Raw genomic sequence first — 26,501 nt, 5'->3', positions numbered from 1 at the left:
CGGAGTGCTCAGTCAAAAGGCTAATGAATGCAAATTTCAAAAAAAGTGACCATATTCCTGAGCCCATTAAAGTTATTTGCACCACCAAATTATGCCTGTTTTTCATGCAGAGCCACCTGAGGGCTCATAGATCTCGAGCATTCAATACTGACTACCTTTTCACTTGTGTTCATGGATTTCCCTTGGATCTCTGAATCTTTTGGTGACATTATGTATTTTAGATGGTAAGTCTTTTCAATTTTATGTTGAGGAACATTTTTCTGAAATTGTTCCCAAATTTTTAGAAGATGATTGATGAACCTATGACCATCTTTGTTTTTGAGAGACACTGCCACTCTAACATGCTCATTTTATATACAATCATGCAACTTAGCTGAAAATTGACCCTCAAGCTGTTTTTAATTAGTACTTCTCCTCCTTTTGGTAGCCATGTCCCAATATTTTGACCATCTTTGTTTTTGAGAGACACTGCCACTCTAACATGCTCATTTTATATACAATCATGCAACTTAGCTGAAAATTGACCCTCAAGATGTTTTTAATTAGTACTTCTCCGCCTTTTGGTAGCCATGTCCCAATATTTTTGAGATATGTTTCTGCCATTAGTTTCTAAATGAGTTTAATTATTATGAGGGATATCTGTCTCTATAAACTGACTGCATGACATTGAGTCTCCAGAAATAACCCAGATGGCAAGGCTATGCTATTTTTGTAACTCTATAGAATCAATTGAATTTACTTAATTGAAAATTACGTATTCATACAATAGGTACAAAAAGTCATATTACTTAATTAAAATATGGATTAACTCCTCGTAAAAAATAAACACAACACAGGTTAACAGATAATTTTTTACTGCACATCTAAATCTGAAATCTGAAATCTATGGAAACTAAACCCCAAAACTATGGGGAAATTGCATTTTTTTCACTATTCCACCTGACGTAAAAGATAAATCAGATCATTAGGCCTCATTCAGTCATATGTAAGTAACATAATTGTCCTTTCTGTGTTTTTCATGGTTAGAACATGTAAGGCTATAAGCTGGTGCCCCTACATGGTTCCTCTTTCCCCTCCATGCAGAGAGGCCGACATAGTCACCTCCCCGGCATGCTCCCTGTCTTCATCTGTGTGTGTGGCACACTTCCCAGTGGCGCTCCCCTGCTTTTAACCCCTTCATGACCCAGCCTATTTTGACCCTAATGACCTGGCCATTTTTTGCAATTCTGACCAGTGTCCCTTTATGAGGTAATAACTCTGGAACGCTTCAACACATCCTAGTGATTCTGAGATATATTGGGCTTCATGTTAGTGGTAAATTTAGGTCGATAATTTTGGCGTTTATTTGTGAAAAAAATGGAAATTTGGCAAAAATTTTGAAAATTTCTCAATTTTCACATTTTTAACTTTTATTCTGTTAAACCAGAGAGTTATGTGACACAAAATAGTTAATAAATAACATTTCCCACATGTCTACTTTACATCAGCACAATTTTGGAACAACATTTTTTTTGTTAGGAAGTTATAAGGGTTAAAAGTTGACCAGCGATTTCTAATTTTTATAACAAAATTTACAAAACCATTTTTTTTAGGAACCACCTCACATTTGAAGTCTCTTTGAGGGGTCTATATGGCAGAAAATACCCAAAAGTGACACCATTCTAAAAACTGCACCCCTCAAGCTACTCAAAACTACATTCAAGAAGATTATTAACCCTTCAGGTGCTTCACACGAAATAAAGCAACGTGGAAAAAAAATTGGACATTTTAAATTTTCCCACAAAAATTTTCTTTTAGCATCAATTTTTTCATTTTTACCTTGGTAACAGGATAAAATGGATCCTAAAATTTGTTGGGCAATTTCTCCTGAGTACACCGATACCTCATATGTGGTTATAAACCACTGTTTGGGCACACGGCAAGGCTCAGAAGGGAAGGAGCCCCATTTGACTTTTTGAATGGAAAATATGCTGGAATATTTATATGCTGAATATTTAGCAGTTGCCATGTCGCGTTTGGAGAAGCTCCCCCACAAGTAACCCCATTTTGGAAACTAGACCCCTTAAGGAACTTATCTAGATGCATAGTGAGCACATTGAACCCCCAAGTGCTTCACAGAAGTTTATAAACGCAGAGCCATGAAAATAAAAAATAATTTTTTTTCCTCAAAAATGATTTTTTAGCCAGCTATTTTTTATTTTCACAAGGGTCACAGGATAAATTGGACACCTAAAGTTGTTTAGTTTGTCCTGAGTACGCTGGTACCCAATATGTGGGGGGGAACCACTGTTTGGGCGCACGGCAGGACTCTGAAGGGAAGGAGCGCCATTTGACTTTTTGAATGGAAAATTAGCTCCAATCGTTAGCGGACACCATGTCGTGTTTGGAGAGCCCCTGTGTGCCTAAACTTTGGAGCTCCCCCACAAATGACCCCATTTTGGAAACTAGACCCCCTAAGGAACTTATCTAGATACATAGTGAGCACTTTGAACCCCCAGGTGCTTCACAGAAGTGTATAACGCAGAGCCGTGAAAATAAAAATATTTTTTTTCCTCAAAAAATGATTTTTTAGCCCGCTATTTTTTATTTTCACAATGGTAACAGGAGAAATTGGACCCCAGAAGTTGTTGTACAATTTGTCCTGAGTATGCTGGTACCCCATATGTGTGGGGGAACCACTGTTTGGGAAGACGTCGGGGCTCGAAAGCGAAGTAGTGACGTTTTGAAATGCCGACTTGATGGAATGGTCTGCGGGCGTCATGTTACGTTTGCAGAGCCTCTGATGTGCCTAAACAGTGGAAACCCCCCACAAGTGACCCCATTTTGGAAACTAGACCACCCAAGGAACTTATCTAGATGTGTGGTAAGCACTTTGAACCCCCAAGTGCTTCACAGAAGTTTATAACTCAGAGCTGTGAAAATAAAAAAATCATTTTTTTTCACAAAAATAATTTTTTTAGTCCCCAGTTTTTTATTTTCCCAAGGGTAACAGGAGAAATTAGACCCCCAATGTTGTTGTAGAATTTTTCCTGAGTACACTGATACCTCATATATGGGGGTAAACTACTGTTTTGGCACATGTTGGGGCTCGGGATGGAGGGAACGCTGTTTGACTTTTTGAATGCAAAATTGGCTGGAATAAATCGTGGCACCATGTCGCGTTCGGAGACCACGTGATGTGCCTAAACAGTCAAAACCCCTCAGTTCTAACTCCTACTCTAACCCCAACACACCCCTTACCCAAACCCAACCCTAATCATAACCCTAACCACAACCCTAACCCCAACAAACCCCTAACCCTAATCCCCACTCTAACCCTAACCACAATCCCAACCCTAATCCCAACCCCAACCCACCCCTAACCCTAATCTTAAACCTAATTCCAACCCTAACCCTAATTCCAACCCTAACCCTAATTCTAACCCTAATTCCAACCCTAACCCTAATTCCAACCCTAACCCTATTTCCAACCCTAACCCTATTTCTAACCCTAACCCTAATTCTAACCCTATCTCTAACCCTAACCCTATTTCCAACCCTAACCCAAATTCCAACCCTAACCCTAATTGCAACCCTAATGGAAAAATATTTTTTTTTAAATTTTATTATCTGTGCTTACCTATGGGGGTGATAAACGGGGGGTGTATCTACTTTTTTTTTCATTTTGATCACTGTGAGAGTTTATCACAGTGATCAAAATGAAAAATGAATGGGCAGCCGGCAAATTCATGGGCGCCGCCATCTTGGACATCGGAGGTACAGGGAGGTGAGAGGGGGGATCGAAAGGTGGGGGGAGCAGATGATGATGGCAGTGACCGATCGCCGCCGTCCGTCGGTGGCGGGGGCCGATCGTCCCTGCCAGTCTGTGGGGGGGGTTGAGTCTCGGTGTCCAGCCATGTCCGATGCTATTGTAACATCGGCCATGGCTGGATTGTAATCTTTCACCAAATTTCATTGGTGAAATATTACAAATCACTCTGATTGGCTGTTTCACTTTTCACAGCCAATCAGAGCAATTGTAGGCACGTGGGGGCTAAGCCATGCCCCCTGGGGTTAACTCTCAAGTGTCCTCTGTGTGTAGGTTGGGTGACCTTTCAGTGACCCCGGTCACCCAACCCACAGGGGGGCAATCAATTCATGACGCCACATAGGCGTCATGGGTTGTATTGGCACGACTTTTCATGACGCTTACGTGGCATCAAAGGTCGGGAAGGGGTTAAACGCGCATTCGCTCATACTCAGAGGCTGGAGGAAATGACTGGAAGACATTTACTGTTAGAGTGCACCTGCAAGATGGCTCCCAGCCAGTAGCTATAAGGCATCTTGTTTAAAAGGCACCCTACCCAATAATGAGGGGACAAGCAACACAGTGAATAATTAATGATTGAGGTGGTTTCCTATTGAGTTGTGAGGTCCCCTGATGAGGCAAGGCCTGAAGCCAAAGTCCCTGGTTCTTGTGTGGCCAGTCCTAATTCTGAAATCCCTGGTCGTTGTGTGGCCCATCCTGAACCCGAAGTCGCTGATCTTAGTGCTGTCAGTTTCTGAATCAGTATTCGGGACCCATGTGTCTGAACGTGTGCCTGTCCGAGTATTCCTTGAATCCAAACTGTTCTAACAGTCTCCAAATCAGCCCTATCTGAGACTCCGTGTCAGTAAGGAACCTGAAAACATGTAGTCTGAATGGAGCCCAAGTCTGTGTCCATATCAGTAACCATTCTATTAAGGATCGAGAGCTTAGTAGTCTGAATGGAGCTCTAGTTCTATCTGTGTCTGCCTACATGACCCTGGGGTCAGCAGCTGCAGTACTGGAGATTGCCTAGGAGTGGTACCTGCCAAGCATGATTCCCCCATCAGAAGCTCCAGTGAACACTTGGTAGCCGCATAGCTATGCCCCTATTGCGTAAGCCCGGCCCCATGGCACAGTGGGTCCACAAACCACATGCACCACCTCTGTACATAACAGGACACATACCCATTTTAGTTTGTTTGGCTTCTTCACATAGCCAAATTTAAATGTGCCCAGGGAAAAAACTGAGATATGTTTATTTTTTTGACAGAATTAAATAAAATTGGAATGACAAATAATGTTAAAGGGTCTTTTCTGGTAGACAAAGGAAGAGGTAGAAGTGGAGTATGCTCATCTGATAGGGTTGTGACAGTCACAACTCCTTTGAAGGCTTGTAAAAAGGCTGCTGCAGAACCACCAAAATAATGGAATGTAATGCTGGGAAAAAAGGTGGATCTGCCTCTGCCAAAGATCCAATATACAATGGGAGACCGAATGGAGTTTTGATGTGGTTTCTATTCGTCAACGCGTTTCGAGGTATTCACATATTTTCATCAGGGCAAACCACAATCATCATTGTGGTTTTTATAGGAGAAAAATGGATGCAACAATTATATAGTAGAAATTACACATTGACTAAATACTAATTAAAATCCAATAGAGCACATTGATGGAAAGCACAGTTTTTTTTCTGAATGAGGCATTACATGGTACAGTGAACGGTGACATTCAAAACTACAACTTGTGCCGCTTAAGATCAATTCTTCATATGGCTATGTAAATGCAAAAAAAAAAAGTTATGACTCTTGAAAAAAGGTGAGAAAAATGGCAAAAGTACAAAAAAATGTAAATGTACCCTGTTGGCATGGGGTTAGTGATGCAAAGTCTTGTTTTATTTGTGTTTATGTATGCAATTCCACGCATATTATCACACCCTAGTGAGCCTGCCCAGATGTGATTCTGGCTTCTTTTACGGCTCACAGATTAAAAGCCCCTTATTTGTATCTTTCTGACTTATGCTTAACAAGCTACTGCTTTGCAACGTGCCGCCTTCTGCTCTGACGAGGGAGGCTTTAACCAGGTTTCATTATTATGCAGGCATAATTACTGCGGCTCAGAACAGATGGCGGCGGTTAAATAATGTTGTGTGTACACAGAGATAGAATGAGCTAGCACGCTGCAATATCTCGGATGCTTCGTTGCAGTCTTGGATGTGTATCATGGAAGCTAGCCACCGAGCACCACTGATACAGTTATAGTCATTAGCCCAATAATTTGTTTCTGCATTAAAAAATCCTTAAATGTGCGGCAGGAATGAGTGGGTTTATTTCATGCACCTCTCCCACGCTTCTGTGCCAGAATGAGATTTCAGTCCCAGGAGGACTCTGTCTCCAGTTCTCTAGTTTTCGTGCCATGTATTCATAGGCATCTTGCAAGCTTCAGCAGTTTCTGGCATTGCTCAATGAATTCCCTGACCTTGCTGCTGTAGTGACGTGGCCCTGATTCTACATGCAGGAAGGCAAGAAATCAAGTCCGTCAGGTTTTAATTGTGTTTTTTTTAGTACTTTCATTTTTGCCATTGCATTAATACCTACAGTTACCACAAATGATACAATGAGATTGTTTTTCATGCTCTTACTATTTTAAACCTGTGTTTTTACATCATGAGACTGTAGAACAGATCATATTACAGCCTATTAATAAAAGAATGTTAAAGGTCATGTACATCAATAGTCATTTTGTGTCTATAACTATGCAGATAAACCACCCATGTGGAGAATGATCATGCCGTCATATGTCACACCACTCCTTCTGCCACCTCTTCTTTCTTGTCTACAGGAAGAGAGCCTACAGGGAGTCAAGCAACACAACGGGGCATTGCGCCGATAACTGTAAGGGCTCATTTATACATTTGAATTTTCCACGTTCAAGAAAAATGGACCAATTATTCTGATCAGATTTTGACCAGAGTTTGATCAGAGTGTGGTCCAAGTGTCATCAGTTTTCCTCATACATGGAGAGATCAAAAAAGTTCCTCCACCTTCTCCATTCTGACAGTCAATGAAAATTGGACCTCACTCTGATTTTTTTCATGGACCAATTGACATTGCCAATTTTTATCTGACCCTTGGATCAAAATCGGACTAGTGTCTGTGATTTTCCGCCAACCTCTTGGTCCACGGAAAATCATGGACTGTGTATGGCCCCATAGAATATCAAAGGTACGAGTGCTACCCGTGAAAAGCACAGATAGCACTCATGTGTGACAATCTGATGTCTGAATGAGCTTTAAGGCTAAGTTCACATTCAATGAAACAGAAACAGTCCAGATTTCCTCCATGCATTTCTCTATCTTGCCTAGAAATGAGCATTTTTTATGTCCCCTATGTGGTCACCAATCCTCTTCTTGAGCTCTCGTTTTGTCTTACCAATATATTAAATTTTGCAAACACATATAAAGAGGTAAACGATCCTCATAGTCTTACAGTTGGCAAAACTACGACAGTCACATGCTTGCGATATCCCAATTTCTAGGCATGTTAGGGAAATGCATGGAGGAAATCTGGACTATTTCTGTTTCGGTGTTATTGAGGTAATTGAACCCTCATCTAGAGGAGGAGACTGTTGCAGAAAATATTAAAAAAGGAAGCCAAATGGATCCATAGAAAAAGAACAATCAGCCCATTGGGACTCAATGAGCACTTGCAATATGGATGATTCCTATAATACACCTGGTTTTCTGCCCTATGCTTCTTATAATGAATCCTTAAAACCTGCTTTCTACCCACTGACCCTTATGGGTTTTGGGGTTTTAAGAATGATCCCCCTGAGAATACAGGTAGGGATAACACTATAATGTTTAATATTGGATAAGTTTCTATACTTTGATATGCGACTCAAGTCTATAGAATCCAATTATTTGGAGAAGTGAACATGTGTATTAAGACTGCTTCTGCTGGACAATATATGGTTAATACATTTTTTTACGTCCCATTGTGGATCACATCTGCGCCTTGTAAGGTATAGAGCGTAACACTAGATTTGGTGGGTGTACGCTAAACTGGTAAGCATAGCTGGTATTAGCCTAAGATCACCTTTGGTTACTGTTCCGTCCTGTTTTAACGTGACTTCCAGTACTTGGAACGCAAAACGTCTCTTCCGGCTGGCTAGTTCCAGGAATTGGAATTCCTCAGGGGAAGTCATGCTTCTAGGTGGTGATATGCGTTGGGCCCTCCTCCCCCTTACCATCATGCTGGCAACAGATCATATTCCTGTCTTGATCACTGTCTGAGGTCTCTATCAGACTGTTGTTTTATCTCCTGACTTTTCTTATATCATAGTCAGAATGTGCATTTGTGACCTTCATTTTGATCCGTTAGGGCACTTATTCTCATATGTTTCTCACTGATCAGTTTTTGCCCATAAAGCATAGATTCATTGCTTTTTATGGCATATCTATTACTAGCTGATCAGTCTTTGCCTTTCTAATTTATATTCATTGCTGTGTATGGAACATTTATTTCATTCATAGATCTATGCCTTCATTTATTTTTTGTGTCCATTTTCAGGGTGGGAATCTCACCCATACAGTTCTGGCAAAAATTAAGAGACCACTTTCAAATGTTCAGTTTGTCAGATTTTTCTCATTATAGGTATATTTTTGAGTAAAATGTAGATTGTTCTTTTAGTCTATAAACTTATGACAACATGTCTCCGAATTTCCAAGCAATGAATTTTTTTTCTGACAAAGAAAAAGGGTAAAAATTAAAAAAAAAGCCCAGTGCTTTCAGACCTCAAATAATGCAAAGAAGACAAGCACATAGTCACTTAGAAACAACAATACTAATGTTTTAACTCAGGAAGAGTTCAGAAATCAATATTTTGTGAAATAACCATGATTTTCAGTCACAGCTTTCATACTTCTTGGCATGCTTGCCACCAGACTTTCACACTGCTTCTGGCTCAAAAATGTAAGGAGTTCTTCTTTGATGGCTTGTGACTATCCATCTCCTCTTGATTACATTCCAGAGGTTTTCAATAGGGTTCAGGTCTGGAGATTGGGCTGCCCATGACAGGGTATTGACGTGTTGGTTTCTTAATTTTTGCCAGAGCTGTATATCCATGTTTTCATTTGCTGTGACCTTGGGTTTTCATAGGATGATAATTTCATTCATAGATCTGTTTTGCTTGTGATTTTTGCATATATAGGATAACAACTTTATTTACAGATATGTGTTTGCACTTACTGTACTCTTCAAAATAGGAGGTTTGGTGCTGATTCTTTGTCCCACACATGAATATGTCATTCATTACTGTAATTTTTTTTGTATGGACATACTATTTTGATTCTGATGGGCCATGTTCAGCAGTCGGTACTCACCTCATTGAGTTTGTAATTTGTAACATCTGTGTAATTATTGTTAATATTGATTATTACCTGCACCTTAGCTAACACTGTGGAGGAGGTTAGTCTTTGGTCCCCACATGGACCGCTAGTGGTTTTTCTTATGGCCATCATTCTTAACCTTGTCTTGTTTGTGTCTTTGTGCAACAATAAAATTGACATTTTTGTAGCATTTTTTGAGTCCTAATTTTTAGGGTGATCTTGACCTTTATACAGATGGCTTTTTCTCCTTTTTCAATGTTGCTTACTTCTATGTGTGGTCAGTGATCCCCTTTATTATTTGGTAGCGCCCTCGGGTTTCTTTTTTCAAGGGAATTGGAACACAAAACGCCACTGCCAGTCGTCAGTTTCTGGTCTCTGGAACACATGGCGTTATATTACCATTACAATCATGTTATTTAACTACGGGTGGCTATTTACAAGGCGACAAACTCATCGATCTAACACATGCTGGCTGTTTGTTATCTTCTCCTATCATGGCTGTGCAACTTTGATACCATCTTTACACTCTATCAAATTAAACTAAGTATTATCTATGAAGACTATTTGCTATTGTTTCCAACATGGCTACGTGCTTTTGAAATTATTTTTTAATGACTGTACTATAGATACATGGTTGAGGGTACTAGACATAACCATGCTATTTTCACACTTACTAGTGCTCCTGATGAACCTCTAATATTTATGGGGGAAAATGCGTTGAGTAGGAAAAAAGCATCTATTAGAGTGCCTCAGTTACTTTTTATGCGGGTGTATTTGCATATGATCGTCCATTAGATCGGGGCATCGATTGTGGTGACCGTATACAGACTATAATTATTCCATAAGAGCATAGTATATGAGAGCACAAAAAAAGAACACTTATAAGGGTGACTGACAAATATAAATCTCATGGGAATCAAAAATAGTGCGAACATATAAATCCCCTAAAACGAACTTTTTATTTAGTACATTAAAAAACACCTATCCCAGTGAAAAATGGCCAATGCCAAAAATAACCAGACCTAAACTGGGATGCTACATAGCCCTACTTTAAGGCTCACTGATACCTTCCTAGCCGTGGAGGTTGGCACCCTACAAACGAGAATTGGCGCCCCCACTCAACGAGGACTGTCCCTCACTCCCCTACCAGTCCCTATTCAGACAGGAGGGAAAACAATAATCCGATAGTGCAGAAATGAAGATGGAAAACCGCACAAAAGAAGTAACATGCTGCGGATTTTGTACCGCGGGAAAACCGCGCAGAAAAATCCGCAGCGTCTGCACAGCGCTTTTTTTTAACATTGATTTTAAGGCTACTGTACATCACAATGCAGATATGCAACGTTTCTGCGCAGTAAAATCTGCTGCGGAACCGCTGCAAATCTGCATCGTGTGCACATGGCCTTATTCCGCACCAAATCTGCGCAGAAAAATCTGCAGCATGTGCACAGTGTTTTTTGTTTTACATAGCCTTAAATGGTACTGTACATCACGTGCAGTTCTGCTGGGCCAAATCTGCTGCAGAACTGCACAGAATCTGCACCGTGTGCACAGGGCCTAAGTATTTTCCACGGACAGCACTAGGACTGAAAATACAGACTTATGAACATAGCCTGAGGCTGGAAAGTCTCTTTACATACTGTATATGCAAACATGTGCAACGGAATGTCATAATGCATTGTTTGATTTCCACAGCTATCAATTGGGTCAGTGTGAATATAAATCTGCTGTCAGTACAGTAACAAAAAGAGTTACAATACATACCCCTTATTCCCATGCAAAAAGAAAGCTTTTTGGGTCCCATTATAGCTGATAGATACATTTGGCATTTACACCAGTAGCATTTCTTCGAGCACATGCTGGACAAGTGTGCGGTACACAAGACTTTAAATGAAGCATCTCAACAGGGTTACCAACTTTACTTTTTCTTTTTTCTGGGCAGATTATCAAAACATCATGGACAGACAATATTTTTTTCGGACACAGAAAAAAACCTTAATAATTAATTATGATTATAAGTGATACATGTATACTGCCCTTAATTTTGCTTTGAAGACATTAGTTACATTCACGTGTAAACTAAAATTATAAAAATTGTGGTACACGTCACTCCAATTTTTTTCATTATTTCTGTTTGACATCATTTGGATTGCTATATACTAATTGTACTATATTGTATTGTACTGTACTTCACCGTTACCCATATAACATTATTAGTCTCTGCGACTGTATGATTTTCCAATTTCTATTAGTTTTATTTTTTTTTCTTCATTTTTTGGTTATATTTAGCTCATGATTGTTGTTTTCGTTTTCACCTTGCTATACATTATCATTGGCTCACCTGTCATGCTATACAACTTGTATTATTTACTTATTGGGATTGTTATTAATTTTTATTAATTTTGTTTCATTGTTTTGTTTTCATCCCAGTCTGATGAAGGTCTAAGTCAAAGACCGAAACGTTCCAAGATATTGTGACTTCCTTTAATAAATTCATTTGCATCAATTTTTTTGAGTGCCAGAATTTTTAATACATTGTAAACTAAAATTATAATCATTATAGTCAAAATAATCTGTACAAGTTTCTTTAGTTTCAGAAAAAATGATGAAAGTCTTACAATTTTTTACAGACAAGTCAAAATGTGCCCTATTTTTACGGACTGTCCTGGAATTTCTGGATGGTTGGTAACGCTACGTCACATATTGATTATATTGATAGCAGTCAGTTCTAATATATTCCCACTTAGGTGGTTCTCTAAGTTGTCTTCTTCTTCCCCAATGTTGAAACCCATTTGCTCTCTGTATTCACTCTGCACATGAATAAGAACACTTATACAGTTACCTAGTTACAGCTTTAAGAAAACACCTAGTTCAATGTAAGTGTTGATCCAGATAAAGGATTTTAACCCACAGAGGGTAGATGATACTTTCCTTCATTTAAAAGTGGCAAAGTCAAATATGGCTAATATGACCTTATCATGAAGAAATACTACTCTTCCTGTTTGGATGAAACATCAAGGCTGAGTAGAGGCGGTCCACCCCTGGATCTATTAAGTTTATCTTTTAAAGTAGAAGAATGGGGACAACTTAATGACAATGTATATACAAGGATATCCCTTTACATCTTTCAAACAGGAACAATACAACTCAGAATACCCACTGTATGGTCATCATTGATTGTGTGAGTCGGCTGAGATTGGCCAGCTACAATAAAGGAAAGCTACCCGCTATATCTATATAAAGATACCAGTGATTGCATTGATGGGTCTGCTACACTCTTTAGACACCAATGATTGGATTGGCGTGCCCTCTCTCTTGACATCAGTAGTCAGACTGATGGGTCGGTTAAATATTACACTTTATGAGAATCACTGAATAACTGGATTGGGTAGCTACATGCATACACACCTCAGGCTACCTGCATATTCCATTGATAGGTCAACTACACATGGAAGACTACTCATTCTATTGAAACCAGTAATTACATTGATTTGTTGGCTACAAATGTTATACTTATTTTTTATGATTATTGTTGCTTAGCTAGATGGGTGAGCTACACATGTTGTTTCAGGTGCCCTCTCTATAAGAGCTCTATCACGCAGATGTCTGTGAAACTTGGTCCGAGCATCCACAGCAATGCACTGACTGTCAGCAATTCTAACAACCTGAACTCAAAAGTGTCAGAAATGCCTATAAGGCTGAAGAGTTTGGGTAAGGAGACCCACAAACAGTCCGTGCATTGAGCATATACATAAACGGTGCGTCAGCACACTGCAGTTAATGAATACATGAACTAGGAGGCATAGCTAGGGTTTTGGTTTGGGGGGCAAACTTCTGAGTGGGCCCCTAACGATGTAACCCTGATTACAACTATGGTGCCGCACCCTAATAGTGGATGTAGGCAAACCTCAGCAGATCACCCTACTAATAAAAATCTCTATACAAAGACCAACACTGAGATTACCGCCATATGGTGACAAATAGTGGTAGATACCAGTCCTGCAGAACATGTAATAGATTGCAGTACAGTTACAGATAGTGACTTACAGGTGACGTTTTTATAATGTACTCCCCATAGGCCTCTATAGTATAAAGCACCCCCATGGGCAGACTCTATATAGTATAAGCACTCCCCTAGGCATACTCTATAGTATAAAGCACTCCCATAGGCAGACTCTATATAGCATAATGCACCACCATAGTCAGAATCTATATAGTATAATTCGCCCCCAAAGTCAGACTCTATATGGTATAATGCACCCCTGTTTCTCAAGGGCCCCATAGCGACAGGGTGGCAGCACAGGGAGATTGCGTTTCCCTGCTCTGCCACAGAGTGTAACTGTATGGGCGCACTGTGCATGCCCATACAGTTAACAGTAGAGTAGTTCTGGGTGGGCCCCTCAGTGCAACCGCCCTCTCTGCTTCCCCGGTAGCTATGCTACTATATAAGCTCCAGTATTGCTGTAAACATTAAAGATGCAAGGTACTTAGCGTTTTTTGATCAAATAGCCATCCATTCAAGGTGACCTTTTAATATGGATGGTCCCTAACCGTTAAATGTTCTACCTCTTTATGTGCCAAAGCAGGCCTCATCTGAATGTGGAGTGAAAAGGAAACCAGGCAATACCTCGCGATTAAAGCGTAATGTGGGAAAGATGGGTGGATAAGGGTGCACGTCAAGCTTGTTTTCTATGACTATTTCTTATTTTATAGATGGGTGAGCTACACATGTCATTTCAGGTGTCCTCTTTAAAGGGCTCATGCAGATGTCTGTGAAACCCATTCCAAGCACAAATCGCAATCTCACAACCTGAACTCGACAGTGTCATAGATGTGTTTAAGGCTGTCAAGACTGGGTCAGGAGACCCACTGACAGTCCGTGCTTGGACCAAGTTTGACAGACGTCTCCGAGAGCCCTATGTATTACTGATCGGTTGGATGTGCTTTATGCAGTGCAAGCTGTAATTCAGATTTACAGTGAGTTGAACTAAAAGATTTTTCTTATAAAATAAAATAAAATTGAAGCTTGTTTATTGTATATTTAGACGCCATGATGCAGCAATCTGCAATTTAAAGCTCATTGATATAGCAGAGGTTACATTTTAAGAGAACGATTTTCTATAAAAAAAAAAAAAAAACTAGAAAGGTATTTATAAATCCCCAGGCATTTGGTGCAGTTGACTTATTGTAGCCTGCATTGCACCGCAGTGTCTTATAGCACAGCTTGTACAGCCTCAGGAAAAGTCGTAGATCAGAACATCTCTTGCAGCTTTGCTCCTTAGCTATGTGACAGCGAAGAATCACTTGCAAGCCAAGGAGCTCTGTAAAAGATAGGAGACATTTATATTTTAGGAGGTGATTTTATTGACTTGGCCACACTGAAATAATTTATAAGCTCTGATGTTGCCTGACCTTGAATATTCTCAGTTCCTACTGCGACTGATGGGAAAGTAAGATCCTTCTCTGAGGGTCGTTGTGGCTAGTTAAAACCTGTACTTTACTGGAAGGACATTACCAAGCCAGTAAAGTAAATCTCATCAAGGAACCGTGACAGATAAAAATGTCAGCCCTGTGACTAACGGATTTCCAGTCCACACATCAGCATTATATTATCTCTATGCTGTGCACAATCAATCTATTATTATCTCACTGCAGCCTTACCGCCTATAAAAAGAAACTAAAGGTCACTTACTGAATGAGCATGCAATATATTTCATGTCCTAACTAAGATAGCCAGGAGTATTTCTGTTATCCCTGACAGACAAGATACATTATGACTGCCTTAGATATGTTGTAGAATTATAGTATTATATAACAGATATATACTGTACATTTTTTGTAGAACGTTTAGAGATCCTATTTGCAACACATAGGTACGTCAGCGCTAAGGTGGCCATGTGTGGAGGTGGCTCAAGAGCTGAGCTATCCCCACATTCGGTAGATGCCGGCTATGTTGCATAGTCAACATCTGTATCTAGCAGTTACTACTGGACTTGAGCCCTGGTTCATAGAATCATAGTATGGCAGTGTTGGAAGGGACCTCCTGGGCCATCTGGTCCAACCCCCTGCTCAAAGCAGGATTCACTAAATCATCCCAGACTTCCATTGCAGGAGAACTCACCACTTCTCGTGGCAGCCTGTTCCACTCATTGATCACCCTAACTGTCAAAAAGTTTTTTCTAATCTCTAATCTGTGTCTCCTCCCATTCAGTTTCATCCCATTGCTTCTAGTCTTTCCTTGTGCGAATGAGAATTAAGATGATCCTTCTCCAATGTGACAGCCCTTGAGACATTTGTATACAGCTATTAAAGGGAATCTGTCACCCCATTTTTGCTCTATGAGCTGTGGCCACCGCCATCAGGGGCTTATCTACAGCATTCCGTAATGCTGTAGATAAGCCCCCGATGTAACCTGAAAGATAAGAAAAACGAGTTATAGTCATGCTGGCAGGTTAGTTTACCATGCACAGAATGCCATGAAAACCCAAAAATTAATGGTAGCACTGCATTTTTTCCACCATTGCATCCCACTTGGAATTTTTTCTTTTTTTTCAGTACATTGCAAGGTGAAATGGATGTTGTCTTTCAAAAAAACTAAATTTTGCACTACAAAACATATGGCTTTGTTGACAGTAAATTAAAAAAGCTAAATCTCTTAGAGGTAGGGTAGGGGAAAATGTAAGCGCAAAAATGAACACTGATTGCGGAGATAAGGGGTTAATGTAGTCCCGTCAACAGGGGAAGTGAATAATATTATCTCATGACAATGGCACCTTGGAATAGATAGGATATATTAGGCAGCCATTAAACAGACAGTTCATGAAGTTGAAGAGCTCCTATGTCCTAGTGTAGGGAAGGTGACCGGACGGACGGACTTGTCAGAATAGAGAAAGGAAGGTTTGCACAGTTTAGACAGGTGTCAGTTAGTATAGTGGGGAAACAGCTAGGAAAGTGTAGTGGACGTGCAGTACCTTGGGTTGACCATTAGATGGCAGGGAGGAGTGTGAGCATAGGACTTGACATCAGCTTAGGGCTTAAGAAACCGTTGGTCATGGGGAGCGGAGTTAGAGGGAACCAGGAAAGATATAAATTTGACAGGAGGGTTCCAGAAAGTTCCAGTCCCCAGGGGGAGCTCAAGTGACAGGAAGACTGTGACAGTTTGTGCACTGTGAGGAAAACCTAACCAGGGGGACTGAGGTGAAAGGAAGTCAGGGGGGTGGTCCTCAGTGGCGGATTAAGTGGACCATGGGCCCGGGGCTGTTCATAAAACCTGGGCCCCAGTACCCCCCTTCCCAGGAAAACATTTTCTGTCAAAATTTTGTGGCTCTTCTCTCAAAAACACTGCATATGCTGATTTTTAGGTATACAAATTGTAACATTTATTAGACCATAAAAACAAAGAAAAATTACTTTTTTCTCACAAGAAATTGTATTGTATGGTCAAACAATATAAATAATATTAAATATTCCTCAAAATCAACAGTCAAAATATATAATGTGGTATATACTGGCCTGTATTTCTTCATACAAGGTAAACATAAGGCTACATTCACCGTACCACATGTAAGTGCAAATAAGAACATGTAAACATAATATTAAACAATAATTCAACATAATTATTTATCTATACAGATGTATATCTGTGTGAGTGGTAGCCTAACAGGAAAAGTGCAATGAGCACAGGCAACAATTTCTTAATGGACTAGAAACTCGGATTTTTTTTGACACTGAAGATCATAAACTGCTCACAGACTTTTTCAGCGAGATTTTTTGGTGCTAAAGTCGTTGATGATTTCTGAGAGGTCTAGACTCTTCAAAAGCTCTTGTTCAATGCTCATTAAAGAGAGATGATTGAGTCTGTCTTGTCCCATTTGACTCCTCAACTCATTTTTAATTCGTTTAAGTTTTGAAAAGGATCTCTCACCTGTGCAGTTTGAAACCATCATGCATAAATACAGCTAGCTGAGCGCTGCGGTCCCCGTGCGGGAATTGACAGCCGTACGGACTGCAGCACTTGGTTTGCTGCGGGTCCGTACGGAAAACCCGCCACCATTCCGCCACGTGTGGACATGGTCTAAAAAGACGTTGCACATAAGCTGTAGGCCTACGGCCAATACGCACAAAATCGCCCAACGTGAATCTGGCCATAGGGGACATGATGTGAGGACCTGAATGGGTTACGTTACATAATGCGTGCAGTGCACTGCTCACTGGTCCGAGGCTGTTCCTAAAGTCTGGGCACCCGGCACTCCTCTTGACCAAGGCCCTCCCTGCCCACCCCCCCATGCCCCCCACATCCACATAAAGTAGGTGAGAGAAAGATGTGGTAGACAACTAAGGGCTAAAACACGTGTGCCGGCGATCAAGGACGGAGGCCCAGATGTTATGCGGTGTACTCTAAGAGGGTAATCATCAATAGGCAGGAAATGTACATTCAGTTTATAATATTTAATGAGCAATCAAAATAGGGCTAAAATACATGTATAACAAAGAGTGTTTTTCCCCACATCCACATGAGTCAGTCACGACATACCTTCGCCCCACCCTGCTGCGACTTACCCCCAAGTTCGGAGAGATGAGGAACAGGCAGTGCTGCTGCTGCAACACTGTCCACCAGGCACCAGAGAGTTCTTCCTCCTGTGATACACGGCGTTGGCTGGGCTGTCAGTTGCCGGGCCCTGCTGTATCTATGGACACCAACGAAGGGGAGGGAACAGAGGAGCCGCTGCCAGAGTGTGAGTGGCCAGCGTCACTCTGATGCAGCCATGTGATGCCAGTTGCTGGCCGGAATGAGCGTGGACACTGTGGAGAGAGGGGAGGAGGATCAGGTGACTGAGCCAGCCATTCATCCCCTGGGCCCCCAAAAAACCTTGGGCCCGGGGCGACCGCCCCATCCGCCCCTATTAAGATCCGCCACTGGTGGTCCTGACAGGAAGAACCGCAGTATAGACGAGGCTCTGGGTGTAGGATACCGTATTTGGAACGACGAAACTGACCAGTAAAGTGCTGATGGTGTACGGGCCTAAGGCTGCCACAGTGACTGAGCTGACAGGATCGCCACAGAGTGAAAAAGGGGCGGTACGTATAAATACGTCCCTGGTGTAAAGTATGGTGTGTGATGCGGCCCTTGACACGGAGGGCCATGAGAAAGATATTGCGGTGTGCTGTGAGGGCCGTCAGTCGGACGGTGGAAAATAAACTTGGACCTGTTGCACCCAAAACTTGCCTCTATCTTGTGTCTGTACGTCACTGCGTGGTATACAGAGGGACCACCCCCCAGCCCGGCCCACGAACCCTACACTATCACCAAAAATTAAACTTGTTATTTTATTATTTTAATATATTTATAGTAAAAAAATAAACTAAATTCTACATATAAGCCATTAAAAAATCAATGAGGAAGGGGATTTTATCAATTTTGGAAAAATATGCAAATTATATGCTAATAAAACTATCAGTAAAAATTGGCCAAAATTTCCCAACATGCTGTCATGGGTTGATTTGGAGATTCAATCCGGTGACCTCTTGCTCTGTGGTCAGTTCTCCTGTCTAATGAGTTAATTCTCTTTTCTTCCCTGTTATAATGCTGCTACTCTTATTACCTTTATTTTTTTTTCTTTCTGGGTGTGTTCTCCTTCAGGTGTTTCCCATTGTTGTGTTTTGGTTTACCCTATCACAGTCTGCATTGGGCTACATATATTCTCCCTTTACTACTGGCTATACTTCTAGGTAGCTTAATGCCAAGGAGTTCCATATTTTCAGAGATGGTATTTTCCCTGCTATGCAAACAACGTTTGTATTTCTGCTGTTTGTTTGACTGCCTTCCCAGCACCTTTCTTTCTCCTCAGTTAAGTTGGTGGGAGGTTATACTTGTTTACTTTATTATTCTCCTTTTTTACCCTTTGTGCATGTTCCTTAACTTTCCTTACCCTAGGTCATCTCTTGGTTAGCTGGGCATTAGCGGCCTCTCCTCTGGTTCCTCAGGAGATATGAGAAACCCCTCAATGGCCTTTTAGGAAGCCAGGATCAAGGTGGTGTTTTCCTTAAGGGGGTTTTACACTAAGCGATATCGCTAGCAATATCGCTATAACGTCACTGGCTTTGTGACGTTATAGCGATATTGCTAGCGATATCGCTATGTGTGATACTTACCAACGACCGGCTCCCCCGCTGTCCATCGCTGATCACGCGAGAATGTCCGGCTCCATTTCTCGTTGTCAGCTTCCTGCTGGGCTTCCTGCTGTGTGAGACGAGCGACGCGTGGAGGCGGGCGGGAGGACGCCAGGATCGCTGTGTGTGAAAGGTGAGTATCGTGCGCTGCGTCGCTGCTGCATCGCTGTGAGGTCTTTCTGTGTGAAAGCTCACTAGCGTTCATTTAGCGATGCACCAGCGATCCTGACCGGGTCGGATCGCTCGTCGGATCGCTGGTGCATCACTAAATGTAAAAGGGCCTTTAGTTGTGTGGTTGTGGATTTTCTAATCTGTACAGGGTCCAGTAGGGTGTGGGTGCGGCTACTATGTGTTGTAAGAGGCCTTATTATACCCATTACCCATGTATGATTGAGTTATGTGCATGATCCTTTGCTAGGTGAAGAGAATGGGGCATCAGACTGCGCTGCTCGCCTGTCAGGATAATGTACTACAGTAGAGAAGTCCAAGTAGATGTAATAGGGAATAGACTTTATTGAAATAAAGTCTATTGTTTATTACATCTACTTGGACTCTCTGGTACGTTATCCTGACAAGCGAGCAGCACAGCCTGATGCCCCATTCTCTTCACCTAGCAAAGGATCATCACATCGGGGCTTGCAGCAGCTGCCAATGCTAAGTGCAGTGGTTGTGTCTCACACAGCCATAATAGGTGAGTGAATTGTATTATCTCTCACGAATAATCCCTTTATCTCGGATAAGACCCTATGTGCACTCTATATTCCTTCTAGCTACTGAGTTATGTGCATAACACATACCTACTCCACAGCCTGGAAAAGACGTATCTATTCTGACCAGCGTGGTCTCTCTGCTCAGAGCAGATACCATTTTCAGTGTTGTGAAGTGAAGCACACTGCTTCCGGGTCCATACTGCTGCTATATTAGAAGGCTTTTCCCTGCCTATATGCATCTTTACCATCTACCATTTTCTGGTCAATATTCCAACCGGAGTGAAAACGCTTGGGTCAAAGCAAAAGCCAGTGTAATAGTTTAGGGGGCAGCATGGTGGCTCAGTGGTTAGCACTGAAGCGTTGGGGTCCTGAGTTCAAATTCCACCAAAAACGATACTCTATCTGCAAGGAGTTTGTATGTTCTCCCCGTGTTTGCGTGGGTTTCCTCCGGGTACTCCGCTTTCCTCCCACAAACCAAAGACATACTGATAGGGATTCTAGATTGTGAGCCCCAATGGGGACAGCGATGATGAGGTCTGTAAAGTGCTGCGGAATATGATAGCGCTATAAAAGCAAAGCATAATAAATAAATAGTGAAAGGCAGAGAAGCAGCTGACCGGCAAGGAAAACTATAAAGATATAATTATCACTGCTGGAGCGACAGTGATTTGTCTTTTTAAAAAATACAGCAATGTCTCTTGGAGCTGTGCGTATTGGAACACATCTTTGCCTCTCTCCCTCACTAAGCTGTGAGATCCTGCAAAAACTTGCGCTATATCACTGGTTAGTGAGGAAAGCGACCAATAAGTAGAAATCATGGGGCCCCATAGCAGAATTTCTAATTGCCTCCTCCCCCCCAAAAAAACAATAATTGTCGAGGTCACAGAAGAACATAGCTCACAGCTTTCCAGCCTTTACATGGTATTTTTCCACCTTCTGAAGGCTTTGATTCCTCTTTCATTGCCCCATAAAGTATGATGCCAATGAAAGTGCCCCGCAAACACAGTATGATACCCCCATGGTGAATTCCTTCACATTAGCCTTTACATGCACAGTATAATAACCCTACTGTACCCACCTGAACTCCGAAGGCAAAGAATGGTGATCCTAGCGCAGCATGATCCCCCAACTGTGACCCTCACACAGCTCTCCATGCAGTATAATGGGCCTACATAGTATAATAGCCCCACACTATATAATGGCCCGCACTAACCCTCCAAATAGTATAATGGCCCCCACACAGCCCTCCACACAGTTTGATGAATCCCACACAAACCTTCACACTGTATAATTGCTTGCATACTGTATAATGGTCCCACATAGCCATCCAAACACTATAATTATTGTTGAGAGAGCATTCCACAGCCGCAACATATGCAGGGAACCCCCATGGTTGTTCCCAGAATATAATGCACCCCCCATGGTCCTCCATACAGTATAATACCCCCACCATGGTCTTCCACAGAATATAATGCACCCCTGTGGTCCTCCATACAATAAAATACACCCACCATGGACCTCCATTAAATATAAAGTACTCCCCATGGTCCTCCATACTCTATTATGACCACCAGTCACTGATTTAAAAAAATAAATACTATACTCATCCCTCCTTGTTCCACCCAATGCTCTGGTCTGCCTGTGTTGTGAAGCGCCGCACAATGTCAGAACAGCAGGCGCACTGTAATGACGTCATCACGCTTGCTACTCTGGCATGTCAGACACCAAGGAACAAAGATGACGGTGGAAGCATCTGCTGACACTCACTCCTTCATCATCATTGCTCCTGTTGACGACCGGAGCCCACCTCCATCTGTCAGTGTGAGCAATTGTAATGGAGGAAGGAGCGTCAGCAGAAGCTTCCGCCCTCATCATTCTGTGCAGGTGGGCAGTGCGAGCGCTGATGGGCAGGGGGGTGCCCAGTGCAGGCGCTGACATCGGGTCCCCCAGGCTCAAGGGCACCATAACAGCCACTGGCTCACTTTCTGAGAAGACCGATCACTCAACCAGCGATAACTATATTACAGTCATCTTGTCAGCTGCTTCTCTGTCTATCACAATTACACTTGTCTTTGCTATGATTAAAGTGTTTTCACTCCAATCAGAGCACAGATCAGTGTGACAATAGTGGATAGTGAAGCTTCACATAGGCAGGGAAAAGTCTTCCAATAAAGTAGTAGTATGGATCCAGGAGCAGCGGTGCTTCCGTACTCTCTGCCTGCGTATGTGCATTAAAAACATGCATAGGGAAGAGGGATCAATGATCAATGTGAAGCTGTGCCATCCACAACATGGCAGTGCACTTCCATTGAAAAAAAGATACAGAAAATAAAGGTATTTATTTATTTTACTCATTTATATAGCACCATTAATTCCACAGCGTTTTACAGACATTATTGCACTGTCCCCAATGGGGCTCACAATCTAAATTGACTATCTGTATATCTTTGGAATGTGGGAGGAAACCAAGGTTCCCAGCGGAAACCCACGCAAACACAGGTAGAACATACAAACTCCTTACAGATCTTGTCCTTGGTGGAGCCAAGAAAAATAAAGCTGTTGACAACTTCTATTTCTTAATCATTGATCTTTATGTTGGCTTCCTCATTGGTGATGATTTTGGTCCTTTAGATGTTCGGGTAAAACCCCATGTTGTCGATTTCTTCTTTCATCTTCAAGATCAGCTTCTTCAGGACCTTCTCAATCTCTTGCAGCATCCTTTTGTGGTCCACAATGGCAACTCACTTTCTTCATTCGGTCTCGTTGCCTGAGTAAAAAGTGATGTAATTGTATGAATTTAAGTCCCCATATCCAGTCCAGTGCAATTCAATGATTCCCACTACATCAACACTTTTTCTTTTCATTCTCCTATTAATGATGTCCAGGGGTCTCACTTCCACATTCGTAAGTTATTTCATTCTTTTGCAGCTCAAGTAGCTCTTCATCACAGGCTACATTAGTATTAGGGCCCCCAATATGGATTTTTCGTTTTTGCATCATCCTTGTCTTGATTACTTCAGATCTACCTTCACTCTTCCCAAGTCACTTGAATGATGCTGTCCAGCTCTGTGCATCCAATGTCAAGCACCATATTTGAAGATTATCAGTTCTTTTCCATTATTTCTTGGTAAACGTTTTATGGGGTATACAACCCAGTCTTTCCCCAATTCATAATATTTAGCAAAACGACCACTAAAGTTGGTATGATGTATGTTGCCACCCTCCGACTATAGAATGGAAGGAAGGATTTGAGACCAGGGCCAAATTAAAGGGAACCTGCGAGCTGATACATGCTTCACAAATTGTGGGCAGAATGTATCGGCCACTGGCTGTCATATCCCAGCCATGTATGTTTGTCTCTGAAACCCTGCAGACTATGGATACCCACGTGTCTTAAACAGTGCCTTCCACCTCCCCACCAGTCCCGTATTGAAAACACAGACAGGCCTAGATGGGTTTAAACAGGTCGGACACAGTTTATTAATTTCATAAGCAGAGAAAGGAACTTGCATTTCATAATGGGCTCATCACCGAAGGCCCTGTCTGCGACAGACAGGCGAGCAGGTCGATGAGCGGTTACGAACCTTTGCCCTTTTCCTCATTTCCGCTGTGACTTAATATCATTAACTAGGTTTTTGTTTTTATACATTTAACATACATTTATCATGGCGATATAAAAACAGCATTGACCCATCTGTAAGACTAGTCACCAGTACAGCTCAGTTCCCAGCAGCTATTAAAGTTAAAGGGAGCCTATCAGCAGTTTTGGCCAATTTAAGATACGGCCATCACCTTTCAGGGCTTATACACAGCATTCTATAATATCCAACCTGTAAGAGAAGAAAAATAACTTTTATTATACTCACTTACAGGATGTTTGGGTCTGATGGGTGTTGCAGGTCTTGGTCCGGCGCCTCCCATCTTTTTGCGATGCCACCTTCCTTCTTGCTTCGTGTAGATGACGTGACCCTGCATCATCCACACAGTCTCCTTGGCATCACACATCCGTGCAGGCATACTTCTCTGCCCTGATGAGGGCAGAGCAAAGTACTGCAGTGACCTTTTCCAGCACCTGCTCAATGCAGTATTTTGCTCTGCCTTAACAGGGCAGATGAGTACGCCTGTGCAGGAGTGCGATGCCAGGGAGACTGTGTGGATGATGCAGGGATGCGTCATCCACAAAAGCAAGAAGGAGGATGGCAACGGTAAGGAGATGGGAGGCGCCGGACGAAGACCAGCGACGCTCATAGGACCAGACCGCCCCACAGGTGAGTATGATAAAAGTTAATTTTCTTCTCTTACAGGTCGGATTGGGGGCTTATATTCAGCATTGTAGAATGCTGTGCATAAGCCCTGAAAGGTGATGGATGTATTTTATATCGGCCAAAACCGCTGACAGGTGCACTTTAAGTTTTTCTCTGAAATGCTGCAGTGCTTTAGAGACAAACATACATAGATGGGATACGACAGTCAGTGGCTGATACATGCTGACCACAGTTTGGGCAGCATGTATCAGTTGAAAGGTTCCTTTTAAGATGGCTACATGACTGTGTTCAAGCATTTCCAAAACATCATGGTTAGTTTGAATATAATGGATGTGAGAATGCCAGCTCACCTGTTGCAGCTCAGTCGTTAGGAGCATGGAATTTCATCCTGACCAGATGTGAAGACAATCAGAAAAGATGAATGGGTTTCAGTTGCAGTTAAAGGGAACCTGTCAGCAGGATTGTGCACAGTAACCTACAGACAGTGTCAGGTTGGCGCCATTATACTAATTAAATTGATACCTCGGGTGATGAAATCCGTCTTGTGATTGTTGTATAATCTTTATTTTCAGTTTGGAGTTAATGACATGGTCGTGCTCCGGGGCAGGCCTGGAGGGGGTCTTCATGTGGTGCTCTGATTAGGTATTCATGTGGGTCGCCCTCCCAGGGCTGTGGGGTGCTCGGTACCGGGCCGGTCTCTCAGATGGGAATTTCAGAGCAGCGGTTGACCCGGTCCGTGGCCTTGGGCGCCCAAGTAAAAGGGAGATTGAATGGTGAAATGTAGTGGAAATGAATAGTTTGTGACACCACCTGTGGTCTTCGGTAAGGGAGGTGTTAAGCCGACGCTGCATGCAGATCCTCTGGGACTGATGGTATGGCGCTGAAAAGATGTTATAGCTCCCCACAGGTAGAGTTGTAGTCCCAGGGCAGTGTAGATGTAGAGGCCAAGGGAAGGCGTAGGTGATGCAATGTCGAGCACCAAGATGTAGCAGTGCCGGGTGTGTTGGCGCAGGAATAAGTGGAGGACACCAGAGCATGCAGTTCCAAAGCTTTACTCACAGTCTGTTGTGCAAACAGGTGCTTGTCTCTGTGCCGTGTCCTCTGGGTCAGGGACTCAGTCAACCTCCAGGCCAGATGGAATACTCCTTTCCAACACTCCGCCAACATGTGCCTTTCTGAACGTCTCCTGTATAGCGCCTTTAAATGAAGTACTCCTAGTACTGAGTTACACTAGAGTTCCTCCTGTCCGGTGTTACTATGAACTCTACTTGTACGGTAGACAGCTGTAGCCTGCTTCGGGGACTCCTTGCTACTAAGTCCCGGCTCACTATCCAGTTGCTGTTGTGCCCCCAAGTCTTGTGTGGGAATAAAGTGGTCACTACTTCTATTCCTCCAGTGTCTGCTGCAGGACCATTAGTATACATACAACCTCGGGGACCGGGCACCGGCCTTGCGCTTAGAACTTCTAGGAAGGGTTCTCCTCTAACCCACGTCCTCTGTTCTCTTTTACTCCTCACGTTCCGTACTAATCCTTTCTTTCTATGGAGAATCAGGCTTTCAGTCTATGTTGCTCTCTCTCTTCCTTTCCCGTGCCAGCAGACCCAGGTCACTGGGATCTGCTGCAGCACTTCCATCCATCTATCCCTCTCTCTGGGGATCTTCTTCTCTCCAGCTCTGTAATCAACTAACTTCTATTCCTAAACTCTTCCCCCTCCTTGTAATGTAAACTAACTCCACCCACCTCCCAGCATGTTTCGTGTTCCAATCAGGTAGCCACCAATGGGTGCTTTGCTACACTCCAAGCAGGGAGCCGCCGAAGGTGCTTTGCTACACTACTTTGTGGTGTGGGGTGCAGGTGTTGGAGCGTGGTTGGGAGTCTCCACCTTACCTGAATGGTGGGATACCACACCACAGGAGGAGGTGCAGTACCTCTGTGGCGACTGAGCCTCAGGGGTGCCACATACCCCCCGTTAAACACAGCATGTCCGTGGGCTGCAAGGCAAACACAGTTGACAATACAGGAACATACAACATTTTTATATTGCATAATAAACATGTCTTATACTAAACTTCCCTATGTGGGAGGCACTCACTCTTGAACGTTGCAGAACAATTTAACAGATTATCTATAATTACCTAATTTTTAAAGTGCTATGAAAATAAACTTACTACCAGTTCAAGTA

The sequence above is a fragment of the Dendrobates tinctorius genome, unplaced genomic scaffold (assembly GCF_039654945.1).
Source record: "Dendrobates tinctorius isolate UK_male_01 unplaced genomic scaffold, ASM3965494v1 ptg000043l, whole genome shotgun sequence".
Lineage (NCBI taxonomy): Eukaryota > Metazoa > Chordata > Amphibia > Anura > Dendrobatidae > Dendrobates > Dendrobates tinctorius.
The sequence above is the reverse complement of the archived record's forward strand: the minus strand, read 5'-3'. Positions refer to the sequence as shown.